The sequence below is a fragment of the Oncorhynchus keta genome, chromosome 21, assembly GCF_023373465.1.
Source record: "Oncorhynchus keta strain PuntledgeMale-10-30-2019 chromosome 21, Oket_V2, whole genome shotgun sequence".
NCBI classification, from domain to species: Eukaryota; Metazoa; Chordata; class Actinopteri; order Salmoniformes; family Salmonidae; genus Oncorhynchus; species Oncorhynchus keta.
Genome location: NC_068441.1, coordinates 19,186,000 through 19,205,470, shown reverse-complemented (window position 1 = coordinate 19,205,470; position 19,471 = coordinate 19,186,000). Strand labels below are relative to the sequence as shown.

The 19,471-nt window shown below is 41.8% G+C and overlaps 3 protein-coding genes across 13 annotated transcripts in view; 1 reads left to right on the top strand and 2 right to left on the bottom strand.

Moving 5' to 3' along the window:
- Positions 1-19,471, top strand: part of LOC118400224 (voltage-gated potassium channel subunit beta-2-like) — a 141,546-nt gene that overhangs the window by 21,135 nt on the left and 100,940 nt on the right. For 3 of the 5 annotated variants that reach the window (XM_052473427.1, XM_052473425.1, XM_052473426.1), the window contains exon 2: positions 7,632-7,799. The exons of the other annotated variants lie outside the window; for them this stretch is intronic. The gene's annotated coding sequence lies outside the window, so the exon portion shown is untranslated. The remainder of the gene's footprint in view (positions 1-7,631; positions 7,800-19,471) is intronic. 5 annotated transcript variants of the gene reach the window in all.
- Positions 1-19,471, bottom strand: part of LOC118400227 (28S ribosomal protein S16, mitochondrial-like) — a 217,156-nt gene that overhangs the window by 173,740 nt on the left and 23,945 nt on the right. The gene's annotated exons all lie outside the window — the stretch shown is intronic.
- LOC118400226 (28S ribosomal protein S16, mitochondrial-like) overlaps positions 1-19,471 on the bottom strand; it is a 217,074-nt gene that overhangs the window by 173,740 nt on the left and 23,863 nt on the right. The window lies entirely within an intron of this gene.

The window sequence follows — 19,471 nt, the reverse complement described above, 5'->3', positions numbered from 1 at the left end:
TTTATATACTGGAGAAGGACAATCATATCCATAATTAATGCCTATGCATTTCTGTGTAGTACAGATCAGAAACTAAGGCTGTCCCTGACTAAAACATATCTTGGTCGACCGAAAGTCGTCTGTTCTTTCGACCAATCGATTGGTCTACATTTTAAAACGTGTATTTTCCAATAATAGACATACCCTATATATGCATTGAACTTGTCTGATACTTTAATAAGCACACTGTTTGTTGAAATAAGACACAAATGACTCAAGGGGGAGCCATAGATCACGACGACCCAACTATTCTCCTCCCGCTTCTACTGACTTTCACAGATTCTGCCGTTCCTCTCCTGAAGTTGCCAGTAATAGGCTACACAAGGAGTCGGCAACTTTTCTCATGTGGAATGTCAATTTATCTTACCATTTCTTCCGATCTGCATGCCAGTTATGGTTTTCAAATGCACATTTTTGTGGAACAGTTGCATTTAATTGATAATAACATCTTCGCATCTCAAAATCATTGTCATGTGGTTAATCAAAATTCTATCCAAATTTAAATGAAAATGATACAAACCTGAAAAGGTACTTCTATTGCCAACTATGTAGAAAATAGCCTTTAAAGCCAACAACTAAAAACATTGCAGCCTCCAGGTAGAAAACATATCCTATAAATCACAATGGCTACACATGGCCTGTCTGCAATGAACTTGAAACATTGTATCAACTATCAACTTGGGTCAAGCCTGAAGCTCCTCATGAGCTGAGACAGAAACAGCTGTAGGCTATTTGAGCAAGAGATAAGAAATAATCAGGTAGGGCTGGCTATCTTATGATGTTTATACTGAATCAGAGCGTCAACATTTTCCCTTTCAATCTGAGTGGTTAACATAAGGGAGAGACCTGGAAATATTTTTCAAATACATTGAGGAACTATTGTCATTCTCAATGGATATAAAAACAGACTTTTGTTTGTATGTATGTATGTATGTATGTATGTATGTATGTATGTATGTATGTATGTATGTATGTATGTATGTATGTATGTATGTATGTATGTATGTATGTATGTATGTAGAAAATAAGTCAACATTTTGGACAAATCTACTCATTCCAGGGTTTTTATTTATTTATACTATTTATACTATTTTCTACATATATATATATTTTGCAGCAATATGCCATCCCATCTGTTTTGTGCTTAGTTTAACTCATTTGTTTTTCAACAAGACAATGACCCAAAACACACCTCCAGGCTGTGTAAGGGCTATTTGACCAAGAAGGAGAGTGATGGAGTGCTGCATCAGATGACCTAGCCTCCAAAATCACCCGACCTCAACCCAATTGAGATGGTTTGGGATGAGTAGGACCGCAGTGAGGGAAAAGCAGTTAACAAGTGCTCAGCATATGTGGGAACTGCTTCAAGACTGTTGGCAAATCATTCCTTATGAAGCTGGTTGAGTGCATGCCAAGAGTGTATAAAGCTGTCATCAAGGAGTAAATGTCAGTTTTGCTTTTCATAGCATGACTTTCTTGCTGAGTAAAGCTGTAGGTTAATGCTCTGCAGCTGGTCTTTGACCAATCAAGACAAAGCTGTGTGACTGAACTCACCAAGTGTGTGTGTGTGTGTGTGTGTGTGTGTGTGTGTGTGTGTGTGTGTGTGTGTGTGTGTGTGTGTGTGTGTGTGTGTGTGTGTGTGTGTGTGTGTGTGTGTGTGTGTGTGTGTGTGTGTGTGTGTGTGTGTGTGTGTGTGTGTGTGTGTGTGTGTGTGAGAGGGCCTGGGAGAGGGATAGAGGACACATTGAAAGTGCAGCCCCATAGCACTGCCTGGAAGACTCAGGCTGATGACTCTGAGACATGTGAAACGCAGCCTGACAGCACAGAGGATGGTTAACTGATGTTCACAATCATAGTCATACACACTGATGGATACACATATTTCCTGTATACAGTACAGATTTTACATTGACACTGATGCACCTCAACTCTTTGTGCAGCGTTGGGGGAAATTCTTACATAGTACATTGAAATAAAGTGACATTTTCTATTGTAAATGTGTGAGGTCTGCTCATATTACTGCACTGTCACACTACCATACACTGTTTCATTATAGACTTACTACTAACACACTGTCACACTACCCTACACTGTTTCATTATAGACTTACTACTAACACACTGTCACACTACCATACACTGTTTCATTATAGACTTACTACTAACACACTGTCACACTACCCTACACTGTTTCATTATAGACTTACTACTAACACACTGTCACACTACCCTACACTGTTTCATTATAGACTTACTACTAACACACTGTCACACTAGCCTACACTGTTTCATTATAGACTTACTACTAACACACTGTCACACTACCCTACACTGTTTCATTATAGACTTACTACTAACACACTGTCACACTACCCTACACTGATATAAAAACAGACTTTTGTTTGTATGTATGTATGTATTTCATTATAGACTTACTACTAACACACTGTCACACTACCCACACTGTTTCATTATAGACTTACTACTAACACACTGTCACACTACCCTACACTGTTTCATTATAGACTTACTACTAACACACTGTCACACTACCCTACACTGTTTCATTATAGACTTACTAACACACTGTCACACTACCCTACACTGTTTCATTATAGACTTACTACTAACACACTGTCACACTACCATACACTGTTTCATTATAGACTTACTACTAACACACTGTCACACTACCCTACACTGTTTCATTATAGACTTACTACTAACACACTGTCACACTACCCTACACTGTTTCATTATAGACTTACTACTAACACACTGTCACACTACCCTACACTGTTTCATTATAGACTTACTACTAACACACTGTCACACTACCCTACACTGTTTCATTATAGACTACCCTACACTGTTTCTACTACTGTCACACACTGTCACACTACCCTACACTGTTTCATTATAGACTTACTACTAACACACTGTCACACTACCTACACTGTTTCACTGACTTACTAACACACATTCACACTACCTACACTGTTTCATTATAGACTTACTAACACACTGTCACACTACCCTACACTGTTTCATTATAGACTTACTACTAACACACTGTCACACTAACACACTGTCACACTACCCTACACTGTTTCATTATAGACTTACTACTAACACACTGTCACACTACCCTACACTGTTTCATTATAGACTTACTACTAACACACTGTCACACTACCCTACACTGTTTCATTATAGACTTACTACTAACACACTGTCACACTACCCTACACTGTTTCATTATAGACTTTTAACACATTCACACTACCCTACACTGTTTCATTATAGACTTACTACTAACACACTGTCACACTACCCTGCACTGTTTCATTATAGACTTACTACTAACACACTGTCACACTACCCTACACTGTTTCATTATAGACTTTACTAACACACTGTCACACTACCCTACACTGTTTCATTATAGACTTACTACTAACACACTGTCACACTACCCTACACTGTTTCATTATAGACACTAACACACTGTCACACTACCCTACACTGTTTCATTATAGACTTACTACTAACACACTGTCACACTACCCTACACTGTTTCATTATAGACTTACTACTAACACACTGTCACACTACCCTACACTGTTTCATTATAGACTTACTACTAACACACTGTCACACTACCCTACACTGTTTCATTATAGACTTACTAACACACTGTCACACTACCCACACTGTTTCATTATCTTACACACACTGTCACACTACCCTACACTGTTTCATTATAGACTTACTACTAACACACTGTCACACTACCCTACACTGTTTCATTATAGACTTACTACTAACACACTGTCACACTACCCTACACTGTTTCATTATAGACTTACTACTAACACACTGTCACACTACCCTACACTGTTTCATTATAGACTTACACTAACACACTGTCACACTACCCTACACTGTTTCATTATAGACTTACTACTAACACACTGTCACACTACCCTACACTGTTTCATTATAGACTTACTACTAACACACTGTCACACTACCCTACACTGTTTCATTATAGACTTACTACTAACACACTGTCACACTACCCTACACTGTTTCATTATAGAGACTACTAACACACTGTCACACTAACTACACTGTTTCATTATAGACTTACTACTAACACACTAACACACACTACACTGTTTCATTATAGACTTACTACTAACACACTGTCACACTACCCTACACTGTTTCATTATAGACTTACTACTAACACACTGTCACACTACCCTACACTGTTTCATTATAGACTTACTACTAACACACTGTCACACTACCCTACACTGTTTCATTATAGACTTACTACTAACACACTGTCACACTACCCTACACTGTTTCATTATAGACTTACTACTAACACACTGTCACACTACCCTACACTGTTTCATTATAGACTTACTACTAACACACTGTCACACTACCCTACACTGTTTCATTATAGACTTACTACTAACACACTGTCACACTACCCTACACTGTTTCATTATAGACTTACTACTAACACACTGTCACACTACCCTACACTGTTTCATTATAGACTTACTACTAACACACTGTCACACTACCCTACACTGTTTCATTATAGACTTACTACTAACACACTGTCACACTACCCTACACTGTTTCATTATAGACTTACTACTAACACACTGTCACACTCTACACTGTTTCATTATAGACTTACTACTAACACACTGTCACACTACCCTACACTGTTTCATTATAGACTTACTACTAACACACTGTCACACTACCCTACACTGTTTCATTATAGACTTACTACTAACACACTGTCACACTACCCTACACTGTTTCATTATAGACTTACTAACACACTGTCACACTACCCACACTGTTTCATTATAGACTTACACTAACACACTGTCACACTACCCTACACTGTTTCATTATAGACTTACTACTAACACACTGTCACACTACCCTACACTGTTTCATTATAGACTTACTACTAACACACTGTCACACTACCCTACACTGTTTCATTATAGACTTACTAACACACTAACCCTACACTGTTTCATTATAGACTTACTAACACACTGTCACACTACCCTACACTGTTTCATTATAGACTTACTACTAACACACTGTCACACTACCCTACACTGTTTCATTATAGACTTACTACTAACACACTGTCACACTACCCTACACTGTTTCATTATAGACTTACTAACACACTGTCACACTACCCTACACTGTTTCATTATAGACTTACTACTAACACACTGTCACACTACCCTACACTGTTTCATTATAGACTTACTACTAACACACTGTCACACTACCCTACACTGTTTCATTATAGACTTACTACTAACACACTGTCACACTACCCTACACTGTTTCATTATAGACTTACAACTAACACACTGTCACACTACCCTACACTGTTTCATTATAGACTTACTACTAACACACTGTCACACTACCCTACACTGTTTCATTATAGACTTACTAACACACTGTCACACTACCCTACACTGTTTCATTATAGACTTACTACTAACACACTGTCACACTACCCTACACTGTTTCATTATAGACTTACTACTAACACACTGTCACACTACCCTACACTGTTTCATTATAGACTTACTAACACACTGTCACACTACCCTACACTGTTTCATTATAGACTTACTAACACACTGTCACACTACCCTACACTGTTTCATTATAGACTTACTACTAACACACTGTCACACTACCCTACACTGTTTCATTATAGACTTACTAACACACTGTCACACTACCCTACACTGTTTCACACTAGACTTACACACTGTCACACTACCCTACACTGTTTCATTATAGACTTACTAACACACTGTCACACTACCCTACACTGTTTCATTATAGACTTACAACTAACACACTGTCACACTACCCTACACTGTTTCATTATAGACTTACTAACACACTGTCACACTACCCTACACTGTTTCATTATAGACTTCACACTACTACTAACACACTGTCACACTACCCTACACTGTTTCACTTATAGACTACACTGTTTCATTATAGACTTACTAACACACTGTCACACTACCCTACACTGTTTCATTATAGACTTACTAACACACTGTCACACTACCCTACACTGTTTCTTACTACTAACACACTGTCACACTACCCTACACTGTTTCATTATAGACTTACTAACACACTGTCACACTACCCTACACTGTTTCATTATAGACTTACTAACACACTGTCACATTACCCTACACTGTTTCATTATAGACTTACTAACACACTGTCACACTACCCTACACTGTTTTATTAGTGTGACACAGAACAGTGGCACATTCTCTTACTCTGCAAAACACACAGACATGTACTCTAACTCAGTCGTCATGCTCAAATGTTAGGGCCCAGAAATAGACTGGTAAACAAGCGTTTGCCTGGTCTCACACACATTGATTGTCTTTGACACAGGTTACAGGCAGGCCTCAGGCACGCGGCCACAAATATACAAAATGATGATGACGTTAACCCGTAAGGAAGCCTTCCGTTTCTTCAACACTCATCGTGGACCATGGCATACGCACAAAGACTGTGCTACTGGGCGTACCAGCTTGGTTTTCAGTCGGCAGCATTGACTTTTGTGTGTGTGCGTCAAAGTGCCCTTCCTTTGACAGTAAAGCCCAGTAGTGCTCTTTTCATGCATGTTTAAGGAGGCTCAAAGATGAACCCATTCACTTGCTGTGTTATTCCAGCGTTATGGACATTACATTTGCACGCAAAATCCCAACTTTAATTTCTGAGAGAATGGACAAACAAAATATAAATTTAACTTTTGATGCGTGTGTCTATAGTTCCTCTTGGGTAGTGTATACCCAAGAAACATGACTTCTAAACATTGTCATGTTGGAGAAATAAAGAATAATAAGGAGTGTTATGTATGTTACTGTCACGCCCTGACCGTAGAGATATTTTTATTCTCTATGTTTGGTTGGTCTGGGTGTGACTCGGGTGGGAAACTCTGTTCTTTGTTTCTATGTTTTGGCCGGGTATGGTTCTCAATCAGGGACAGCTGTCTATCGTTGTCTCTGATTGGGAATCATACTTAGGGAGCCTTTTTTCATTTTATATTTGTGGGTAGTTGTCTTTGTTAGTGGCATTAAAGCCTAAGTAAGCTTCACGGTCGTTTCCTTGTTCTTTGTTTTGTTGGTGACATTTATCAATAACAGAAATGTACGCTCACCATGCGGCACCTTGGTCCGGTCATTTCCACAATGACAGCAATCGTGACAGTTACATGATCAAGGTTTTTGGGGAGAATGAACATATTAGCTAAAGTCTGTGAGTGTGTAAGTCTTTGGTCAAAACATGGATAGCCATTTCAAAGGAAGGGCTTTACTGGTGAACACAAAAATTCTACTTTTGAATATATTCTAATTTCCATTATCACTTTTAAAAACAACCGTTATGGATATTAGTCTGAAATAGACATTCAAATCTTAGACTTCATGATCAAAACCTGTTATAAACAAATCAGGTAAATACATTATTTTCCTCTTACAGAGCTTCCTGAGGAGAGTGAGCCTCTGGGTCATACACTATCCCAGGATAGGTGCAACGTCAGAGATGACATACAATGGTTCCAGACACTACCACACGCGTCCTGTTTCAGACCTTATCTCCTACAAGGCCGAAGGAGGGAGTGACTGGGCACAGACATTGTGGAGACAAGTAATTGGTTCCTCATTAATCACGCCATCCTTTCACATAGTTTGCAATAGGTAAAGACACATATTCACATATGAAGACAATGTTCCCTCCTGTCCTCCTTTGCCCTATTCTCTTTCTGATATTCTGCATAGCAACAGGTACATGTGATAGACAAGCCTGACTTCTCCCCTCTCTGGGCCCCAGGTGACTGAGGCCCATATGAGGGAGGAAGTGAAACTGCCAACACCAGAGTCTGAAGGGATACATTCTAATAACAAGAGTTCAACAGTTCAGTCATATAAGCATATTAAGCAGACATCTTAATGATCTATGTTGCTGAGCTAATTCTGATTCCTCTGCCACAGTACCCAATTGAGTCAAAGTAAAGATACCTCAAAAAGAAAACAACTAAAGTGAAAGTCACCCAGTAAAATATGACTTTAAAAGTAAAAGTCTAAAAGTATTTGGATTTAAATATGCTTAAGTATCAAAAGTAAATGTAAACACTAAAATATACTTAAGTATAAATAATTTCAAAGTCCTTATATTAAGCAAACCAGACAACATGATTTTTTAATATATATATATATATATATATTTTTTTTTTTTGCATTGCCAGGGGCACACTTCAACACTCAGACATCATTTACAAATGAAGCATTTGTGTTTAGTGAGTCCTCCAGATCAGAGGCAGTAGGGATGGTCTCTTAATAAGTGTGTGAATTTGACAATTTTCTGTCCTGCTAAGTATTAAAAATGTAACAAGTACTTTTGGGTGTCAGGGAAAATGTAAGGATGTCAAGAGTGTGCAAAGTTGTCATCAAGGCAATGGTTGGCTACTTTGAAGTATCTCTAATCTAAAATACATTTTGATTTGTTCAACACTTTTTTTGGTTACTGCACAATTCCATATGTGTTCTTTCATTGTTTTAATGTCTTCAATATTAATCTACAATGTGTAAAAATAACGAAAAACCCTGGAATGAGTAGGTGTGTCCCAACTTTTGACTGGCACTGTAGCTGGAGCCCTGAGCTGGATATATATAGTTATAAACAGTAGTTATAAGCAAACGGTTTTGAAAATCATACTGTCACTATTTCAAAATACCCCGGTATGCAGTATAAAAGGTATATTGCCCAAGCCTAGAGATGAGTAATGGGGCCTGCCCAGGAGACATCCAGGAGGGAGTGATGCATGGCTCTAGCCTGCCTGTGTGTGTTTGTAAAGCCAAGCTGCAGCAGCACAGGGCCTCCATCAAGACCAGACTGCTCTCAGCGCAACCCAGTCAGCTCTTTCCCACAATCTCCCCTCTACTGCGTTTTCCCCAATTTTTTATTTTTTTATTTAATTTTTTTCTTTCCTCTCCCATTTGTTATTCTCTCTTTCTCCTCTCCTGTTTTTCCCCTAGACTGTTCCTCTCACTAGGTGTGTGTTGGCCAGTCGCCGCAGGCTGCTTCTCCTGGGGAAGAGTTGTTGAGAGTCGGTCTGCTCAAAAAGCTGCCTGGCAGCTGGCAGCTTGCTGCATTGGCTGCAGATTTCCTCAGCAATTATGGACCATTCTCTCTGCTTTTACACACTCAGTTAGCAACGACACTTGTCAGAGTGGTGGTGTTGTAGTGTAGTGTAGTGTAGTAGAAACCTGAAGGAAGATTGTAGCCCTCCCTTATCGCGCTGGCAGCTCCTGTGGATTATGCAGAATAGAGGACAACAACAGCACAAGGAGTAGAGAACTGCTGCTGTGTGAATAATTTAGGAGCAGATGGCTGTGTTTTAAGAAACGACAGTGTAATTGTATAAATAGACGAGCAGTAGAACAGAAGGGATGTTGTATCGACCGTCTCTCTCTATCTGCCGCAGAGGCTATCTGCTCTCGCAGGGGTCCTTTGCTGACTTCACAAAAGCTAAAAACAACCAGCAGATGTTAAACAATAATGCCATTACGTCAGAACCACACTCCTCTCCCTTCCATGGTTATTTTGTTAGATTAGCACAGAGCAGGGATATTCAACCTCGGGTCCACAAAAATATATCTTTTTAAAAAGCGACACAGTCGCGGCAAGTGCCGCTGGCTGCTAGTTAGATTCCTTGACTTAGACATAAAAAATATATGCAAATAAATATTGGCCCCACGTAGTCTGCCCACATTGGCGCATCGGCTCCACATTGGCCCCCAAGGCATTGGCCCACTGTGGGCAGCCCATATGTGACCCACCACTTGGATTCTGTCCTATGTAGCAAAATTTGAAATTGTGATTGGATTAAAAGTAAAGACTCAGAACTAGAAAATGGTATATCATACACTGCAGTTGAGGAACAATGGGAAAGCAATTCTACTTTTAACTTCTTATGGCAGGGGGGCAGTATTGAGTAGCTTGGATGAATAAGGTGCCCAGAGTAAACTGCCTGCTACTCAGGCCCAGAAGCTAAGATACAGTCGTATGAAAAAGTTTGGGCACCCCTCTGAGGCTGTATAATAATTTACTTTGTCGTCACAGAAAATGATCACAGTGGCATGCCATTCATTTTCTAATAAAAGCCGAGTACTGGGGTATTGTCCAGACAAAGATTTTTAGTGTAGCAATATTAAGTTGTATGAAATTAAATCAGATGTGAAAAATAGGCTATGCAAAAATGTGGGCACCCTTGTCATTCTGTTGATTTGAATACCTGTAACTACTTAGCACTGATTAATTGGAACACACAATTGGTTTGGTGAGCTCATTAAGCCTTGAACTTCATAGACAAGTGCATCCAATCATGAGAAAAGGTATTTAAGGTGGCCAATTGCAAGTTGTTGTTCTCTTTGACTCTCCTCTGAAGAGTGGCAACATGGGGGCCCCAAAACAACTCTCAAATGACCTGAAAACAAAAATTGTTCAACATTATGGTTTAGAGGAAGGCTACAAAAAAGCTATCGCAGAGATTTAAGCTGTCGGTGTCCACTGTGAGGAACATAGTGAGGAAATGGAAGACCACAGGCACAGTTCTTGTTAAGGCCAGAAGTGGCAGGCCAAGTAAAATATCAGAGAGGCAAAGGGTAAAGGGCAAAGGATGGTGAGAACGGTCAAAAGCAGACCACCTCCAAAGATTCATCTTGCTGTAGATGGTGTCACATCGTTCAACAATTCAGCACACTTTGCACAAGGAGAAGCTGTATGGGAGAGTGATGCAGAAGAAGCCTTTTCTCTACACACGCCACAAACAGAGTCACTTGAGGTATGCAAACGCACACTTGGACAAGCCAGCTTCATTTTGGAATAAAGTGCTGTGGACTGATGAAACAAAGAACAAATTGAGTTATTTGGTCATAACAAGGGATGTTATGCATGGCGGCAAAATAACACAGCGTTCCAAGGAAACACACTTGCTTCCAACAGTAACATTTGGTGGGGGTTCCATCATGCTGTGGGGCTGTGTGGCCAGTGCCGGTACTGGGAATCTTGTTAAAGTTGAGGGTCGCATGGATTCCACTCAATATCAGCAGATTCTTGGGAATAATGTTGAAGAATCAGTCACAAAGGTGAAGTTACGCCGGGATATTTCAACAAGACAACGACCCAAAACACTGCTCAAAATCTACCCGGGCATTTATGCAGAGGAACAAGTACAATGTTCTGGAATGGCCATCCCAGTCCCCAGACCTGAATATCATTGAGGATCTGTGGGTTGATTTGAAGTGGGCTGTCCATGCTCGGCAACCATCAAACCTAAATTAACTGGAGATGTTTTGTAAGGAGGAATGGTCCAAAATACCTTCATCCAGAATCCAGACACTCATTAGAGGCTATGGGAAGAGTCTAGAGGCTGTTATTTTAGCAAAAGGAGGCTCTACTAAATACTGATGTGATTTTTCTATTGGGGTGGCCAAATTTATGCACCTGTCTAATTTTGTTTTGATGCATATTGCACATTTTCGGTTAATCCAATAAACCTCATTTCACTACTGAACTATTACTGTGTCCATCAGTTATTTGATAGATCAACATGAAATTGCTGATCCAAACACCCAATTATTTATAAATAGAAATCATGGAAATTGTCAGGGGTGCCCAAACTTTTTCATACAACTGTATGCATATTATTAGTATATTTGGATAGAAAACACACTGAAGTTTTTAAAATTGTTTGAATGATGTCTGTGAGTATAACAGAACTCATATGGCAGGCAAAAAGCTGAGAAAAAATCTAACCAGGAAGTGGGAAATCTGAGGTTTTTCGGTTTTCAAGTCTTTGCCTATCAGATATACAGTGTAAAATATGGTTTGATTGCACTTCCTAAGGCTTCCACTAGATGTCAACAGTCTTTAGAACCTTGTTTCATGCTTCTACTGTGCAGGGGGAGAGAATAAGAGCTGTTTGAGTCAGGTGTCTGGCAGAATGCCGTGAGCTCAGTCGCGTGCGCGCCTGTGAGAGGTAGCTGCGTTCCTTTTCTTTTTTAAAGACAGAGGAATTGTCCAGTTGGAATATTATTGAAGATTTATGATAAAAACAACCTAAAGATTGATTCTATACATCGTTTGACATGTTTCTACGAACTGTAATTGTAACTGGAACTGGAACTGTCGTCTGAACTAAGTGCCTGCGCCTCATTTGGATTTGTGAACTAAACTCACAAACAAAAAGGAGCTATTTGGACATAAATTATGGACTTTATCAAACAAAACTAACATTTATTGTGGAACTGGGATTCCTGGGAGTGCATTTCGATGAAGGTCATCAAAGGTAAGTGAATATTATATATAACGAGCCTCTACATTATGAAGTAACTGGACATTTTGTGGGCTAGCCTGCATTGGGCTTGGTGTGGGCTGGCCCATGTTGGGCTGGTGTCCACTAGCCTGTGTTGGACTGGTGTAGGCTAGCCCGTGTTGGGCTGTTGTAGGCTTGGTGGTGGAAAGCACATGCTGGGCTAGCCCATGTTGGGCTGGTTGTGGGCTAACCTGTGTTGGGCTGGTTTCCACTAGCCTGTGTTGTACTGGTGTAGGCTAGCCCATGTTGGGCTGGTATTGGTTTGGTGGTGGAAAGCCCATGCTGGACTAGCCCATGTTGGGCTGGTTGTGGGATTGCTTTGTGCTAGCCTGTGCTGGGATAGCCCGTGTTTGGTTGGTGTGGGCTTTGTGTGGGCTAGCCAAATACTCACATGGGGCCAATAGGGTCATGTTTGCTGGGTATCCTTTGTTTAACCAGCTAAACAGCAGCTCTTTGCAAAAATGTGCTTGGAGTTACCTTTCTAGCAAATAGGCTATGTTAGAGTTTACACTTCCTCTTCCAATTTTACTCAAAAGACATGTAAAGTATTGGTGCCATGTTTAATGAGCTGAAATAAAAAATCCCAGGTGTGGCATATCAAGAAGCTGATTTAAACAGCATGATCATTACACAGGTGCACCTTGTGGTGGGGACAATAAAAGGTCACTCTAAAATGTGCAGTTTTGTCACACAACACAATGCCACAGATGTCTCAAGTTGAGGGAATGTGCAATTGGCATGCTGACTTCAGGAATATCCACCAGAGCTGTTGCCAGAGCATTTTATGTTAATTTCTTTACCAGACGTCACCTCCAATGTTGTTTTAGAGAATTTGGCAGTGCGTCCAACTGGCCTCATAACTTCAGACCACATGTAACCACGCCAGCCCAGGACCTCCACATCCAGCTTCTTCAACTGCGGGATCGTCTGAGACCCGCCAGCTGGAGAGTTGAATAAACTGAGCAATATATCTGTCTGTAATAAAGCCCTTTTGTAGGGAAAAACTCATTCTGATTGGCTGGGCCTGGCTCCCCAGTGGGTGGGCCTATGGCTGCACCCCTGCCTAGTCATGTGTAATCCATGGATTTGGGACAAATTTGATTTAAAGCGTTGAAATTGTTGCATGTTGCGTTTCTATTTTTGTACAGTATATAATGTGGGGAGCTTAAAATAAGTGAAAATTATACCAAATCTATTCATTTTAAAATATTGATTACTTCTCCTTGCCATTATCATTCAACTGATAAGACGTGCCATTTTTTGGGGCTTGTTAAAACCTCTCTGAGATATGTGGGACGGTAGCGTCCCACCCCGCCAACAGCCAGTGAAAGCGCAGTGCGCCAAATTCAAAACAAAAATCTCCAAATTAAAATTCCTCAACCATACAAGTATTTTTCACCATTTTAAAGATACAATTCTCGTTAATCCAGCCACAGCGAAAGCACCACAAACAATTGTTAGGTCATTCCCCTCTCATTCGGCCTCACTTCACAGACAGAACAAGTCACAGAAAAACACAGCCATTTTTCCAGCCAAAGAGAGGAGTCACAAAATGCAGAAGTATAGATGAAGTTAATCACTAACCTTTGATCTTCATCAGATGACACTCACAGGACTTCATGTTACACAATACATGAATGTTTTGTCCGATAAAGTGCATTTTTATATTGGTGTGTTATGTTCAGTAGTTCCAAAACATACAGTGATTTTGCAGAGAGCCAAATCAATTTACAGAAATACTCATAATAAACATTGATAAAACATACAACTATTATACATGGAACTTTAGATAAACATCTCCTTAATGCAACCGCTGTGTCAGATTTTTAAAAAAACTTTACGGAAAAAGCACACCATGCAATAATCTAAGTACGGCGCTCAAAGACAAAAACAGCCAAAGAGATATCCGCCATGTTGTGTAGTCAACATTAGTCAGAAATAGCATTATAAATATTCACTTACCTTTGATCTTCATCAGAATGCACTCCCAGGAATCCCAGTTCCACAATAAATGTTTGATTTGTTCGATAAAGTTCATAATTTATGTCCAAATTACCTTCCTTTGTTAGGGTGTTTGGTAAACAAATCCAAACGTGCATGCAAGTCCAGCTGAAAGGTCGGACGAAAAGTCCAAAAGTTCCGTTACAGTCCGTAGAAACATGTCAAACTAAGTATAGAATAGAATCAATCTTCAGGATGTTTTTAACATAAATCTTCAATACTGTTCCAACCGGAGAATTCCTTTGTCTTTAGAAAAGCAATGGAACGAGAGCTACCTCTCACATGACCGTGCGTCACGACCGTGCGTCATTCTGCCAGACCTCTGACTCATTCCCCTCTCATTCGGCCCCACTTCACAGTAGAAGCATCAAACCAGGTTCTAAAGACTGTTGACATCTAGTGGAAGCCTTAGGAAGTGCAACATGACCAATATCCCACTGTATCTTCAGCAGGGAATGAGTTGAAAAACTACCAACCTCAGATTTCCCACTTCCTGGTTGGATTTATTCTCAGGTTTTTGCCTGCCATATGAGTTCTGTTATACTCACAGACATCATTCAAACAGTTTTAGAAACTTCAGAGTGTTTTCTATCCAAATATACTAATACTATGCATATATTAGCAACTGGGCCTGAGTAGCAGGTAGTTTACTCTGGGCACCTTATTCATCCAAGCTACTCAATACTGCCCCCAGTCACCAAAAAGTTAATGTATGATGGGGATCCCTGGGTCGGTGGTTTGCCAGGGCGGGGTTCCCTGGGCAAGAAAAGGTTGAAGACCCCTGGCACAGAGGATGCTCAGAGGATTATAAAGAGAAGTGGGGACCCCTCCTAGGGTGCTCAGGTTATTATATAAGAGGGCAATGGCAGTGTTCACAGGCTGTGAGTGTGTGCACCCAGCCCAGAAACCACAGTCCTCTCTGGCACCACACAACATGGGATTTTACTCTCTCTCTCTCTCTCTGTCATTTTTGTTGTCCTGATTTTAGATCTTATCCATCTCCACAGTAGAGGTATGCAGGATACATTTGTATATCACCTCTGACTGTGCCTTTTGCGCATCTATGCATAAATCGTACATCTTCAGTCTGTCTCCTCTGCTCTGCCCTCTCTCCTTGCTGCAGTGTGTGGTAGTCAGTGGTGCTGTAAGATGTGTGTGAGATACTAGAATTAAGTCAAAAGCCGTTTGAAATGTAAGGAACCACATTACTCCCCTCTGTCCCCTGCACAATGCTCCAAGACACACTATGCTCCAAGACACAATATCACGCCTCTCCCTTTGTCTCTTGTCCCTTGATGAGAGAGAGGTGGGCTGGATGGACCCATAGAAAGAGGTGGACTGGATGTACCCATAGAGAGAGGTGGACTGGATGGACCCATAGAGAGAGGTGGACTGGATGGACCCATAGAGAGAGGTGGGCTGGATGGACCCATAGAGAGAGGTGGACTGGATGTACCCATAGAGAGAGGTGGACTGGATGGACCCATAGAGAGAGGTGGACTGGATGGACCCATAGAGAGAGGTGGACTGGATGGACCCATAGAGAGAGGTGGGCTGGATGGACCCATAGAGAAAGGTGGGCTGGATGGACCCATAGAGATATGAGGGGTTTCCCATTTCTGCTGCAGTGCAGGCTCGGCCGGGTCTCATTTATAACACATACATTTCTGCTGCAGTCTTCTCTGTGATGCTGCTGCAGTGCAGGCTCGGCCGGGTCTCATTTATAACACATACATTCCTGCTGCAGTCTTCTCTGTGATGCTGCTGCAGTGCACGCTTGGCCGGGTCTCATTTATAACACACACATTTAGGTTATCCATACATTTAGTACAGATCCATAACAAAGGGACAAAGCAGCTCTCACCAGCCACCGGTAGCCACACTGACTGCTGTGAGACATGATGATATCATCACAGCCTTAATGTGCACAACAGCAGCAGTGGCATGTTTGTCCAATTGTTGCAGTAGGTCGAAGGGACAGATTATCCTCCCATTACTGTAAGAGCTCCCAGCTAATGGCTCTGAGCAAACCTACTGTACACTGACTGACTGGTCTCTGTGTGGAAAGCACCAGGCCTCTGAATGTGGAAGCTAGTGTGTGAGCTAGCTAGCACATAGTACAAATGGCATGTGGTGGTTTGAGTGTGGTGTGTTGTAACTTGCACACATTCCACGTGATCGATTTCCAAAAGCTGAGGAATGGTGTGTTGACTGAGAATTCATATTTGGCCTGTCAACTGTTGTTGACAAACAAATGGCCTACCAAATATCTGAAATTATAATATGGCCCAACAAATGTTGGAAATTATTAGCAGAACATGGTCTAAATTAGGGGTGAAAGTAGCCAGTAGGCCATATGGTACAGTTCGGAGTATCAGTGAAATAAATGATTATGGAATCATGGTGGAATGAACTGCGAAGGTAGACTACTTTATGAAGGGATTTGTTTGACTACCAGATGAAAACATCTACACACAACACCCATGATATGTGAAACTGAATCTGCGCATGCCACGTAAAACAACAGTAAACGGGGTAGGATGTTTACATGCCACAGTATCCCATCTAAGATCATCACATCCCATTGTAATGGTTTTCTAGGTGTGGTGAAGGAGAGTCGGACCAAAACAAAGTGTGTAGATTACGATTCATGTTTAATGAAAAAAACACACTAAACACAAACACTACAAAACAATAAACGTAACGAAAACCGAAACAGCCTAAACTGGTGCAAACTAACACTAGACAGTTACAAGGACACTAAGGACAATCACCCACGACAAACTCAAAGAATATGGCTGCCTAAATATGGTTCCCAATCAGAGACAACGATAAACACCTGCCTCTGATTGAGAACCACTCCAGACAGCCATAGACTTTGCTAGATCACCCCACTAGCTACAATCCCAATATATACACACCCACATACAAAAACCCATGCCACACCCTGGCCTGACCCAATACATAAAGATAAACACAAAATACTTCGACCAGGGCGTGACAGAACCCCCCCCTAAGGTGCGGACTCCCGAGCGCACCTCAAAACAATAGGGAGGGTACGGGTGGGCGTCTGTCCATGGTGGCGGCTCCGGCGCGGGACGTGGACCCCACTCAGTCAATGTCTTAGTCCCCTCTCCTCACATCCCTGGATAGTCCACCCTCGCCGCCGACCATGGCCTAGTAGTCCTCACCCAGAACCCCACTGGACTGAGGAGCAGATCGGGACTGAAGGACAGCTCGGGACTGAGGCAGCTCGGGAGTGAGGGGAAGCTCAGGAGTGAGGGGAAGCTCAGGAGTGAGAGGAAGCTCAGGAGTGAGAGGAAGCTCAGGAGTGAGAGGAAGCTCAGGCAGTTAGATAGATCTACCAGATCCTGGCTGACTGGCAGATCCTGGCTGACTGGCGGATCTGGCGGATCCTGGCTGACTGGCAGATCTGGAAGAGTCTGGCTGACTGGCGGATCCTGGCAGACTGAAAGATCTGGCTGCTCCATGCTGACTGGCGGCTCTGGCTGCTCCATGCTGACTGGCGGCTCTGACTGCTCCACGCTGACTGGCGGCTCTGGCTGCTCCATGTAGGCTGACAGCTCTGGCGGCTTCTTACAGACAAGCAGCTCTGGCGGCTCCGTGCAGACTGGCAGCTCCTTGCAGACTGGCAGCTCATTGCAGACTGACCAGGGAGTGACACCCATGTATCTTATCCGGGTTTCTCATAACCGAGACACAAGCCTTTTCGGGTTACTGTAAACGGGATTGGATGTTTACGGTTAACTCAAAAACAAAGTACTTGAGGATCCTTTAATCCCAAATAATAATGGGATACTGCAGTAAATGTTTGCAAGTAAACATGGTCACTGTCACTCTCTCTGCCTGTCTGTTTGTCTGACAAGGACAACTTTACATAATTTAGCTAATTATTTTGACTGCTTTGAGAACCATGACATGAATGTAGCCATATAGGGATCCTCTTTGATTCTGACTCAGATCTTTATTTAGGCCTATATCCTTATTATTATTCAATCTGTGTCACCAATCAGGACACCCCTGGCAGTCCTCGTCTGCCATTCTGTTCCTTCTCTCTTCCTGTGCCATCTATTGGCATCTGTGTGTTTCCTGCTGCTAACACTGTACTATACTTTCCAGGCCAGGACTGCCTACTTACGTAAGCCCGGTCTCAAGAGGAATCTCTCTCAGGCTGGGTGTAGGTGTCGGTTGCCTTTGGTGACTCCATGTTGCATTGTGTTGGACAGGAATGAAGGTAGCAGTATGTAGGTTGCAGTATGTAAGACTGGCTAAACACTAAACAGGAAGTACTAGGGCATTCTTTCTTTTTGTCTTTATTTCAACCTCTCCAGTGAAATCCATCCTCACCCTGTCTGTGGGTAGGTCCTCCTTCACACTACTCCTTTCCTTTAGTCTCCCTGCTCTCCTGTTGCTTTTGGATCAGCATGTGGTGGTGTCGGGCCAGAGGATGGTTCTGATCCGATAAGGGTCTGTCCAGAACCTCCCACCCTCTGTCTGCCTCCCTGCAGTTTTAATCTGCAGAGTGCACCGTGGCCCATTAGAGCAGTAAATCTGAGCTCAGCTCTCCAACTTGTGCTGCCGGGACAAGTCTGTACCGCAGTGCTGCAGTAAGCATCCTCTCCCTCTCTTTCCTCTCTCTCCAACTGCAGCACAGCACAGCCATCTAATGTGGGCTTCAAGCACCCTGAGGAATTTGATGCACCAATAATAAACTGTCAAAGCAAAGGAGAAACATTCAGCCTAGCCTAACTTTTTTGGGGTGTGCTGAGAGCTTAACATTTCACCGACTAAGACTGTATGTCTGAATATCAGTATAGGCTAAATGATATTTACTACACTTTAGCCTTGTCTCCAGTAGTTCGGCAGTACAGTGTGTTGCGGTCTGGTAGCACAAGACCATACACCCAGACAGCAGCCTCAG